This window comes from Mytilus galloprovincialis, chromosome 5, assembly GCF_965363235.1.
Source record: "Mytilus galloprovincialis chromosome 5, xbMytGall1.hap1.1, whole genome shotgun sequence".
Classification (NCBI taxonomy): Eukaryota; Metazoa; Mollusca; class Bivalvia; order Mytilida; family Mytilidae; genus Mytilus; species Mytilus galloprovincialis.
Window position 1 is genome coordinate 60,662,585 of NC_134842.1, and position 11,527 is coordinate 60,674,111.

The following is an 11,527-nucleotide window of genomic DNA, read 5'->3' on the forward strand; positions in this document are numbered from 1 at the left end:
GTGCTAGTTCATAAAGTTACCATGCGAAAGGAAATGTATCATCTTAAATATTTCTAACACGGACCCGACAGTATTACACCTTACAACTAAATGTCGCTATCATCTCGGAGAAGTGCCAAATATCAATTTGTAAGTCTGGTTTATCCGACGATCAAACTAATTTTCATCTAAAACATTTGATTGTAAACATTAAGTAAATTTTCATTGATGGTCATACAGTATCGGAAGAATTATTACCAATTTTAGGATGTACTACGCGAAGTAAGTAATATATACAAATCTACAATGTATATCCATTCTTTATGAAAAATCATATGTTTCGTAAATTGCATGGTTGATATTTGAAAGGCTCGTTTGATAACGGCATTCAGATAATGTATGACAGACTGATAATAGAGAAACCGTTTTTGTATTGAATAATAATACATCCTCAATCAAATTTTCTTTTAAGTTTGTCGGGAAACTAATTTTGTTATTAGTTGTATACAGAATTCGACAATGGCCAAACCCGACTAACGAAAGTTATAAACTTAAGCCTAGTTGGTCAAAATATACAACATGTGTCGAGGGTTCGAATTCTATAGATCTTATTTAAGATTAAGGCATTTCTTTTTTTATATTCTATGTATTTACATTGTAAATTATAAATTATAAATGAAAAAACCACAGAGAAAGAAAGTGCTTAAATTCGTGTTTGAAGGTTATGAATTTACATCTGAAAAATTGTTATAAAAAAAGAGAAAAAAAAAATAGCAACAGAAACATTTATAATAAACCATAAATAAAGGCAACAGTAGTATACCGCTGTTCGAAATTCATAAATCGCTAGAGAAAAACAAAAAACAAATCCGCGCCACAAACCAAAACCGAGATAAACGCATCAAATATAAGAGAACTACGACACAGCAGAAACACAACATTAAAATGTAACACATACAGAAACGAACTATAATATAACAATGGCCATTTAAACAATAATCGAAGTTATCTATGATTTACTGATATGAAAATTCAGATTAAGAAACAGCAGACTATATCGCTAAAAGGCTGTACAAATCTGGATTGAGATAACTAATCATATTCACATTGAAGAATCTTTCGACCAATTAATAAATGTGGTACACACATTGGATCCAAATGCCAGATCATGTCATTGCAATTCATGCATATAGGGTTTTAAAGCTTGTCTTTGTTATTATTATTTTGTCTGACTGTTTGTATAGCTTTGTTGTTGCTATCGTCTGTGCTTTTATTCTAAATTGTGTTATGTATTGGTGTGCTTTCGTAAATTCATAGGAGGGGTTCGTTGTTATTTTGCTACGGTTTAATAGTTGTAATGTACTACTATATTATTCATTTGTGTTCTTCTTTGTACTGTATTTTTGTCACACAGTGTTGTCATTTGCGTGGTATTTAAACATGGCTATATACGTAGGAGATTTGACTAGCCAGAACCAGTTTCAATCTACCATTTTGTTTTCTAATTTCCTGCACCAAGTAAAGAATATGGCAGTTAACGTTGTTATCTGCAATCCATTTCTATGTATGTTGGCGTTTTGATTTTATTGCAGTTAAGTGTTTCTGTTTTTCTGTTGTTTTCTTTTATAGTTGACGTGTTTCCCTCGGTTTCAGTTTGTAATCCGGATTGAATTGTGTTTTTTTCGTAACTTTGGTATTATGTACGTATATTATATTTTGTGATCGAGTGGATTTGAAAATCTCATCATGGAATAATGCAAATGGATTAAACAGAGATATCTTCAACACAACAATACAACAAAAACATGTTTCACTTTTTAATAATTACAACTAGGGATGTCAACTCTGTAAAGATGAACCAATCGAGTACTCGTTGGATTTACCGAGCGATACTCCAGTACTCGCTCGGTAAAACATTAACAAAATTGAAACTCAAAATCATGGCCATTTAAGGTACCGTTGGTCGTTGGCTTATGAACGTAAAACCCTCAATATTATTACCTCGGACTAGATAATAGTCCATGTAATTTTATACCATAATTAGTAGCTTATTAACTACATGGACTAATTATGTAAAGTGGCAATAATCTAATCAAGTAATTAATTAATATCTATAAAAAAAAATGTCTCAAAAACAGTATTTGAGAACTGTAAAAAAACTCATTCAATAATCAACAAAGGGGTGATGATTAGAACTTATAATAATAAATTATGATAAGCAAAATTTATATGACAGTAAATCCTATTTTTATTCTAATTTCATTGATTTTGATTAGCATCTAATATCTCGGGAGGCATTCTAAAAAAATTTGGTTTCAGCTTAAGAAAGCAACAACATTCTAACAGGAGACCGATTAGTCGAGTATCATTTAGATATTCGATACTCGGTTCTACCGAGCGATACTTGAGTACTCTTTTTAAGAAATAACCCCTACGCTTTTTTAATCCTGATCAGTAGAATTTAACAGAATACAGCAAGAGTGATCACAGGAAAGTCAGCAAACTCTATCCTGTATGATAGAACATTTATAAAATAATATTCGATCTAACCTGGAAATTAAAGTATCCTTTCATTTAACACTTTCGATAAATACAATATAGTTAAAATGAGTTTGAAGGGTAGTGTATGTTATCAACAATTGTTCAAAGTTGAGGAGCATATACTATGATCTCACATTAAAACATGTTGGACGCTTTCGCGATGATGTTAACCCATCATATCACAATCGTAGTGTCAGTTTATCTCATATGAAATCATGAAAATAATGATAAAGTTTAAGATGGAAAAAAAAGGAATTATTTCAAAAATGTATATTAAAAGCTAAAACATTATTGTACAAAAAATAACGTTTACCTTTAGCAGTAATATCGAAAAACTAGCCATCATTTGTTCATACTTCTGCTTTCTTTGAAACAAACAAAGTGTAAATTGAAAATGTATTTAATAACTTAAATCAGCAAAACGACGGTCACGTGGTATAAACATAAGTGTAGCCAACCGACATACTGAAAAGACGTCGCTTTTTGGAAAGTAATGCTGTTATATTGACGTATATTTATCCAAGATCTCCTTTTCTTCCTATTTATCAAATTTTCCAAACATATTTACACTTATGATTTTTTTAATTATATGTCTTCAATATGAAGAAACTTTATCAATATTAAAACAGTACTATGTTAAATGATTTTCAATAAAGAGGAATCAGCCAACAAATTAGCTATAGAATTTGAAAAGTATAACATACAATTTACATTGACAAAAGAATCGAGTCCAAGACGAAAAAAAAATCAATGTATTTATTAAATTACTTTTATCAAAATAATAATATTTTCGCATTTGAAAAAAGAACACTTTTATTTTCAAATAGTTATCTTTTTGTTTGATGCCTTTGAACTTTTGATTTTGACATTTGATTATGGAGGTTCCGTTGTGAATTTTTCTCGGAGTTCGGTAATTTTGTTATTTTAACGTTTGATCGGTTCAGATTTGTTTAACAACACGACAAAAGTTACCAGTCATATGATACTATGTTTGGGTCATGATAGACACTATGTAAGTCCAGAAAACACACAAGGTTTAGTCCATAAAAGATGCTTTATTTGGTTCAGTTAAAAACTGTGAGTTGTGCAGAAAAGACAGTATGTGTGTTCCAAAGAAGAATCAATTTTTGGCCCACAAAAAATATTGTTTGGTCCAGAAGAAACAATATTTTACGTCCAGTAGAAGACAATATTTTCGATGCAGAAAATAAAATGAGTTTGGTCTGGGAACGAAACTGTGCTTTCTAAAAGAAATACGCTATGTTTGGTTTAGGAAAGATAACGTTTCGTTCAGAAATTATGAGCTTAAAGTAGCGTGTAGAAAAAAAAATCAGTGAAATAATAATTGTTGGTACATTTGAAAGGGGTAAAAACTCATATTTATAACATGAAATTTTCCATATTTCCATTATTCATTACCATCTTATTGTATAATAAAAACACCAACAAATAGCATGCGCAATCATAAAAAAAAACCCTAATCATCATTCTGAAAAAAACAATAAAAGAATGCAGACGAATATTGTGTTTAGAAAAGACGAAAATACGGAAAGATATTAAATCACCATGGTTTTTCAATTCCTATTTTGTTCATAACAAAATTGAATACAATAATCAATTTCAATGCCCACCTAGTTGTCCTCTAATGCTGTTTTCTTGCGTTAAGTATTTTTTAATCAATCAATCCCTGTACTGCTGTGGGATTTTGTAGAAATAAACCTGCAATTTGATTGCTGCGATTTATGTTCTGATTGTATTCGTATAGTTTGAGTGGTAAGGTATCTAATGCAGACCACAATATGACTACTGAATAACTTAGTACTTGACATGCAAACTACACGGACATTATTATTAACATAAAGTTTTAGCGACCTATAAAGGTATATATGGGGTCAATAAATTTCAAATAGGTTGAGAGACTCCATATATATAGTATTAGGTCACTGGCACACTATGTAACTAATATTACCTTACCATCTATACCTTTGTCGTTGGTTAATAGCGACCGCGTGGAGACCATGTATATTTCATCTTGGGTTAGTAGGCAGGCTTTATTTAAAAACACGATTAGTAGTGGTGTTACGTCTCTTTATGAAGAAAACAAAACAAGGTTTGGGGGGTCTGAAACGTTCGACAAGCAACAGACGGAGAAATATACCATGAACGATTGAAATGAATGCAGGAATCACTTTAAAAGCTTACACATTTGTTGCCATTTGAATTTGTATAGATTAATGGAAGTAGTTTCTTTCTTATTTTGCAGACTTGATCATGTTGATAGGCCACTACTGTAAATGTCATATGTTAAAATAGTCGGTAAGATAAATTCGTTATATTTTTTACATATTATTATATTCAAATTTGATTATCAGGACTATGTCAACCAAATATATTATATTTAGATATTAAGTTTAAAACTGTGAAAAATGAAAAATATTAGACTATAGTGCAACTCAAAAAAATGTATTATTAGTTCTATCATGGTACAAGGGAGAAAATTCCAATTCCAATAGACGTAAAACACTAGTGTACTGAAATTAATTCGAACAATATTATCCAATCAAATTGAGAGGAATTACTCAGGATAATATCAATTACACAGTGTGCTAGTTACCTCATACGATATATATTGGGTCAGTAAATTACATAATTTATGGGGTGAACGCAAACGTGTAATATTAGTTGCATAGCACCCTATGTAACGAATTTATCTTACCGACTATCTTAACGTGTGAAATTTAGACTAGTGACCTATCAAAATGAACAAGTCTTCAATACAAACTCCTTCCATTTATCTTACAAAACAGATGCAAACAATAACAACTTGTAAGGTTTAAATGTGTTTTATGAATTTATTCAGTTCCATCTTAATCGTCAATTTCTTCGTCTGTTGAAACCTAAGGCTTTAAGATTTTTTTCTCAGTACTGTATTATTTTCATAAAGGGACGTAACAACAATACTAACCGTGTATGAAATAAGCTCCGCCTCCCTTCTTACCTAATATGGATTATAAAGGGACGTAACACCACTACTAACCGTGTATGAAATAAGCCCCGCCTCCCTACTAACCTAATGTCAAATATACATGGTTTGCACGCGGACGCTTTTAACCAATCATATTCCGAGAAATGTAAAGGAGGTAAGATCAGACATTATACATTATATACAACCATAATTTTCATCAGTTTGTTTTTCAACTCTGTTCAGCTCTTTTTGTGAGTTTCTTGTGATTTTCGAAAAATCTTGGCTTTGTTGTTCATAGAGTCAATCATGACCATATCATTATCTAAGTTCCTTTGTGTTTTGATTGTTTTTTTTATATTTTTGTTTATTTTTTTTATGAGGGATACTTATTTCTGCCTCTTTTTTGTGCAATTTGTAAATTTCCGTCTAATTTGTAGACGAAACGTGCGTATAGATTACAGCATATTGATTTTGTTATCTAGGATACGTTTATCGTACAAACGTTAAAACAATACGTATCGTAGTTATGCTCTTATATATTGTATCATTTAAATGAAGTATATGTAGATATATTAAGATCCATTTTGTTACATCTTGTGATCAATCTTATTTGGCAATCGCCAATGGTAGTCAGCAGGGTTAAAGAACATCGTTGTTCGACCTGTTAGTCAAATGCGTTTTGTTTAAATATACTTTTTCACTTTTTTGGTCTTTTGGAAAATGTTGTTTGTGCTGTATTTAGACCCTTCTACAACGAAATTTGTTTAGCATGCACACGTATAAAAATTGAGGTTTTTATCCAACGCAATCATAGATTTGAACGTAGTTTTCAATTTAGACTTGTTTATATTTTTTTCGTTTGGGCTTGTATCTAATTTTCCCTCCGGTTTATATGATCCGTTTATCCTATATTGACTCTCTTAATTCAAGAGTCTATCTTAAATTGAGGGTAAATTATATGGCCTTCCAAATACCTTTTCGATCCCTAACATCACCGAAGAGACATTTATTGCCGAAATCCGGATCTGGTGTACAAAAAAAAGTATTGACACCTTATGTTTGTGGCATAACATCTTTGCCACAAGTTTATTGTTTTCTGTTTAGTATTAAATTTATATTAAGATCCATTTTGTTACATCTTGTGATCAATTTTATTTGGCAATCGCCAATGGCAGTCAGCAGGATTAAAGAACATCAGTTGTCCAACCTGTTAGTCAAATGCGTTTTATTTAAATATACTTTTTCACCTTTTTGGTCTTTTGGAAAATGTTGTTTGTGCTGTATTTAGACCCTTTTACAACGAAATTTGTTTTACATGCACACGTAAAAAATTGCGGTTTTTATTCAACGCAATCATAGGTTTGAAAGAAGCTTTCAATTTAGACTTGTTAATCTAAAATGTTAAATCTGCAAGTTTGCTGAAGCAATTTTTTTCATCACTCGGCGTGATTCGGCTAGAAGCTACAGTACGAGAATTGCGTAGCGACTAGGCATATAGACGAAGGGAAGAACGATAACGTATTAGTTTAATTGATAGAACCAAATAACGGTAAACGCCCCCTAGTACCTATAAGTCTTCCAATGTCGTCATTGTGAAAACAAGAAAGTACAATACAAGTTAGTCTGAATATTGTTTATTCATATTTACTTATTGAAGTGTGTTTATTCTATTAATTATATGATTTTTCTAATTGTTAATAAATTCTGTACAAATTTAAATGTTCATTAACATTATTCAACATTTACACTTTAAGATATTAGATGCATGCTAAGACTGCCAACGACAATGTAAACATTTTTTGTTTTACTCTTGTCACTTACTCAACGAGTGTTTTTTTAATAATTTTTATCCCGTCTAAAATTAAACGAATTTTCGATTTTTTTTGCATACGCAATATCATTTATTGTTAACAGTAACGTTTGATACTACTCAGAGTTGCTTAGGGTATTGAACATTTAGTTAATTAAGTTTCTTGTTAAATATTTGTTCTGTGTATATGCTTTCCCATTCTATTGTAACTTAAAAAAAACGACCTTGTCCCAGTGATAGAACAATTCTTTTAAAAAAGTGGCCTCATTTTGGATCTGGAATGCGCGATCAAACGACAGAGAAAGAATAATACCTCAAGAAAAAAATATAATCACACATTATATTTACCATTTGAATGTAAATGCATACATTGTATTCTCAAGTGCGGAATCATCAGAATTTATAACTGAAACAAAGCTTTCGGTGTTATATTTGTTATAATGATATTAACCAAATTTACTCAGTGACCCTAAAGCAATAGGCGGAAGCAATAGACGGTCACAAAAATGGTCCAAAGTGTTGTTATACCATATAGAGCATTCTTTGTGTATTTCTAATATATATATAAAAAAAACAGTAGTACCATTATCTTTGTATAAATAAAGGCAACAGTAGTATACTGTTCGAAACTCATAAATCGATAGAGAAAAATAACAAATCCGGGTTACAAACTAAAACTGAGGGAAACGCATGAAATATAAGAGGAGAACAACGACACAACAGAAAAACAACATTAAAATGTAACACACACAGAAACGAACTATAATATAACAATGGCCATTTTCATGACTTGGTACAGGACATTTTAAGAAAAAAATGGTGTGTAGATCTTAGCTCCCGAACACCATTATGTACTAGTCCAAAATCAGATATCCTGTCATTGAATGTTTATGTCTCATCGAGTTTTCTTTTTAATAATAGTGTTGAATTAATAATCTGCTTGTTTTTTCTTACAATCAAGCGCTTGACCTATGATTTTTGAAATCTATACAACGACCTGTTTTTGTTGTTTATTTGATGTTGCTGGCTGCAAATGCAATATATAAAATTGATGTATATCCAACATCTCCTTTTTATTCAAAGATAAGTATAACAATGAAAATCAATTCTCAATAAAAAAAAATGATAGTGTTTTTATTTGTTATCTCATCCTTATTTACTTACTGAAATTGTCAAATTACCTGTAATATTTTACAGAGTATGCATGTTGTTTGACTTCATACAGGAACTTCTTAGGAAGATAGATAAGAAGTTAGCAATATCCTTTACCTCTACTTTCCGCTATATAGATGATATTCTTTCACTAAATAATTCAAATTTGGTGACTATATGTCGAATGCATCTATCCCATTGAACTAGAGATAGAGGATACAACAGATACAGTTAAGTCGGCCTCATATCTTGACTTACATCTAGAAATTGACAATGAGGGTCGATTGAAAACAAAACTTTATCACAAAAGAGATGATTTCAGTTTTCCAATTGTGAACTTTCCATTTCTAAGTAGCAACATTCCAGCAGTACCTGCATATGGTGTATATATCTCCCAATTGATACGATATTCCCGTGCTTGCATTTCCTATCAGGATTTTCTTGATACAGGGTTATTACTCACAAGGAAGCTATTAAATCAAGAGTTCCAAATGGTGAAATTGAAATCATCTCTTCGTAAATTTTAGGGACGCCATCACGAGTTGGTTGACCGTTATGGAATAACCGTTTCCCAAATGATATCGGATATGATCCTTACGCCGTAACTACAATCCCCTTCCCTTTCATGAATGTGACCTACCGAATTAGACTATTGACCGGATTTGTTATCTCATAAACAACACGACGGATGCCACATGTGGAGCAGGATCTGCTTACCCTTGCGGAGCACCTGAGATCACTCCTATTTGTTGATGGGGTTCGTGTTGTTTAATCTTTAGTTTTTTATGTTGTGCCATGTGTACTATTGTTTGTCTATTTGTCCTTTTCATTTTTAGCCATGGCGTTGTCAGTTTATTTTCGATTTATGAGTTTGACTGTCCCTCTGATATCTTTCGTCCCTCTTTTATTAGGAATAATAAACTTTACTAATCGAAGAAAAAAACATTAAAGCTGAAAATGTTTAAATCTTTTATTCATTTTACCTGATTTTGATAGAATTAGCAACATATATATCTTCTTTTTGATTACTGTTCCTGGCAGGACTAACGATTGATAGTTAAACTACGAAATATAGGGATTGTACAAATAATATGTTTTCTGAATTTTTGTTCGATTATAATGAATAAAGTTTAAAACAGAATAATGATGTATGACCAAATTAACTTTTTGATCTACCATTATAACTACTAGCTAGAAGTTTGCAAAAAATATGAACAATTATAATTAACAGTACATCAAATCTAAATTCTTGTTCTGCAGTATTCAGGCTTTATTGAAAAAGTGTTATATCTGTAATTAAATGACGTAGGCTTGACTCTTGGATTGAACTGAACTAGACTGGACTGGACTATGAATGTTCAGCGCATGTGGCAACTGTAGAAATCATACTTTTCTGTTCATATCTGAGGATATGTTGCATTTTGCTTTATTGCTTTCGATGCCCTTTATTGGGTAGGTATCTTTCCCTAGTTCATATGAAGTTTGGATTATTTTGGTTCCGGGGTTTTAATTATAAATAAAGGTCTCTGATAACAGGAGTGCAAATGTTATGTTATAAATGGTTGACATCAATATTATCCACGCCGGTATGTAAATGATAATCAGAACTGTCCATACATGTTCAATGGTCAAACTATAATAAAAATGTTTACGCATCTGAGCTATGAAAGAACTGTCCATATCCGTTCTTTAATACAATGTCAGGATTTAATCTAGGCGAAAACTGTTCATATCTGTTCTATGGTAAAACTGTCAGGATCTGAACTAGAATATAGAATTGTTCAAAACTGTTAAAAGGACTGACATAGAAAAGTTTTTGTAAGAACTTATATATATGATGACAACTGTACAAAATAAAGAGGTGTTTCGAGACTACACAAATTAAGAAACCTCAATTTTTGATACTTTTAGATTTACTGGAATAGATCTGTGAAATTTGTTAACCAATTATTAATGTTTAAGAAATGTATCGTTGGTCTATACAATTGTCTTCTTTTTACTGACTTATCTCGTTCATCTATTGTCTTCTTTTGTTTAATTTCTGATTTGTCATGCTCTTATAAAAAAACCAGAATCCCACGAAACCTCAAAACCATATTTTGACATAAGATGAAATATATGTTGTTAAAAGATTAAAAGCAGTTTGGGTAAGTACTTCCTGGACTACTTATTCTTTGTTTAGTACGCTACCATCAAATCGATAAATGCAGAATTATCAATAAAATTGCAGTTATAAGCTTATCATCACCATACTTTAGTACAAATTGTGTTTTTTCAAATGTATTTCTAATAATTTTGTATGCATTTTCTGTGAAGGATACACGAATCCCAGGTTAATTGACTTCTCGACATATATAGTAAATTTCCACCCAGTTGCCTTTATTCCTAAACTGATCTTAAACGAACGACGAATGATTTGCGTTTTATATTCATACGTTCACAATTTCGTAATACTTTGTTTCCTATTTTTTTTAGTTAGAATATACATATTTAAAGAAGGATTTGCTATTAGGGCATTTTGATTAGAAATTGGATATACATAAAGAATGGTTTCCATAAAAACTCTGCGGAACGGATACGACTTACCAGTTAAAGGACTTGGTAATGGATTTTTCTATCCTATTCACATCGTAGCCCTCACAATGATCACAGTGAGTTTTGCATGTGCCCTGACAATCTTAATCATTTCGTTTAGGAGAAGAGCAGCATTCTTTGGGAGACCCAAGACGGAACGTTTCGTAGTTTATCTTGCGATATGTGATGGAGCCTTTAACATATTTCATTCTATGGATCATCTCCACTACCTGACGACAAAGTCACATCCCCGTCCACCAGCATTGTGCTCGTTCTACTCTTTTATGATGTTTATATTTGTTATGTCTCAGATGATGTGTGTAAATGCAATAGCCATCAATGCTTTTTATATGATGTACTGTGGAAAGTCGCTTTATTTCGGGAAGAATGATTACCGTTTGTTGTGTTGCATATTTGGACTTCCGATCTGCCTTTTAACTATATCTGCTATTTTGAATAAGCTTGGCCCAAATGGATATTTGTAAGTATATAAAAATATCTACTTT